Source organism: Chrysochloris asiatica, unplaced genomic scaffold, assembly GCF_000296735.1.
Source record: "Chrysochloris asiatica unplaced genomic scaffold, ChrAsi1.0 scaffold00011, whole genome shotgun sequence".
In the NCBI taxonomy this organism is placed as follows: domain Eukaryota; kingdom Metazoa; phylum Chordata; class Mammalia; order Afrosoricida; family Chrysochloridae; genus Chrysochloris; species Chrysochloris asiatica.
Genome location: NW_006408529.1, coordinates 36,271,074 through 36,273,250, shown reverse-complemented (window position 1 = coordinate 36,273,250; position 2,177 = coordinate 36,271,074).

The following is a 2,177-nucleotide window of genomic DNA, read 5'->3' as shown; positions in this document are numbered from 1 at the left end:
GCTGTGTTGTTCTTACACCTGCCTACGGATAGAAGGGACCTTGGGTGGGCTTATCTTTTAAAACAAAAGGAGAATCACTCTACTTTTCAATTTAATTAATATGCAGTTGTGCACACATAAATTTTTACATTTGTACTTGTGAACAATTTATATATGTGTATGCATATCCATTTGATCATTTCATTATTACCTAAATAACTGTCTCTCCCAAGACATCAGCTTGCTTGCTTTCAGGAAAGACGGCTCACACGAAAAGAACATTATGTTTGGTAAAGGAGAGGGTCAATAAAAAAGAGGGAAATGCTTACTGAGAAGAATTTCCCACAGCAACAATGAGCTCAAGCATACCGAGTGTGAACATGGCACAGGACGGGGCCATGGTTGCTTCTCTCGTTATGAGTTGGAGTTGATTCCATGTCAACTAACAACAACAAATGCCTAAGTTGATTATGCATAATAACCAAACCAAAATAGAAACTGTTCAAAGAGGATTTACATTCCCAGAGAGCAAGACTGGAGCTCATTGACAAGGATTCTCTTAATAAGCTGCTTACGAGGGGACCATCAGAACTGGTGAGAAAAGTCACATCCAGCTGACATCCTCTCTGTCCGTGTTGTTGTTACGTGCCATTCAGTTGGTTCTGATTCATAGTGACCCTGTATAGGGTTTCCAATGAGCAGCTGGTGGGTTTCAACCACCCACCTTGCAGTACAAACCAACCTTGTGGTCCAGGGCTTATCCTAGGACACACCAGGACTCCCTGTCCATGTTAAGCCAGGACAAATACTCTCTCTCTCTCTCAGGCTGGGACCTCATCCCAGTCAAATGTCTTTGTGAGGGGCTCTGAGAAGGCAGAGAAAGAATGTCAGGTTAATTGCACCTGGAAACTTGGTGCTGTTGACTTAAGATGGTCTCCAATCCCCAAGCAAGACTTAAAAGGAACTGTAAAACAAGTAGGCCCTTAGGATCTACAGGGGAAGAGCCCTTATCCAGTAAGGCTCTCAGAAAAACACAATTCAACCTTGACACATTGTTTTTGTATTTTAATGTTGTTGTTGTTGATAGTTGCCATCAAGTGAGTTATTTTGACCTGGAGAAAAGGCTAGTAGAAGGCTTGGCCCTTCTTTTCTGATAACCATACTGCTTGACTTGCCTGGAAAATGCTTCTGTTGTAGTGTCATGCTGTGAAAACAAAAACAAACAAATAAACAAAAACAGAAGCAAAGCAATATTTAAATGTATTTATAACAAGGCTTTAATTATGTACAAATATGGATAAGAAAACCATTAGTAGAAAATATAATAACAAGGTATTGGTGGTTGTCTCATTATATTGGGGTTATGAGGGTTTCCTTTTCCCAAATTCTATGAACTGAATTGGACATATTTATAATGAAACTAAAATTGGAAAGAAAAAAACAAAAATAAATTCTAATCTTGTTTGGAAATTTATACCACACAATTGTCTGAAAAGTCCATCAAATTCCAACCTTGTATATGTGTCACTGTGAAACTAGAATTTTCAGACTCTGAGGTCGGGAAGTAAGGTACTGGTGCACAGCCTAGGTTGAGAACTTATGAGCTGATGGTTTCCACAGACTTTCTCATTCATCTGGTTATAAGCCTTTTGTGAGATCCATGGAGAACAGGACAGCAGATTCATTGAAGGTGAAGTGGGTGTCCACAGCGATTTACCCAGTCCGTGGAGATTATGGATTATGGATAACCTAGTGTGGGCCTCTGGATGTGTCTTTTTGAGGAGTCCCCATCAAGGTTTCAGTGGCACTTATTAGTTTACTGGCTACTGGGAAACACTCGGTTAATTCTCAAAGTCATATTCATTTTCATTCTCCCAGCACACCCTCTTTTTTTAAAGCACAAGTCTGGCAACACTCATGGGAATGAGAAAGGGTTGGTGAAATAAATTATGTCTGGGCTACTATAGGTTGGGATTTACCTCTTCAAATGATTGATAGCTACTGAATCATGTGACTCAGTGACCTTAAAAAAAAAAAAAAAAAAAAAACTTCCAAGAATTAGGCTATATCCTATTAGCGAGTAGAAAGGTAAGGGGTGGCCCTTAAAGGCTGCTGGTGTGGTGGAGCTCTGAAACTGTACTAGAAGAGATGATACAACTCCCACACAGCTTGTGTCTTAATTACCTAGTGCTGCTAGA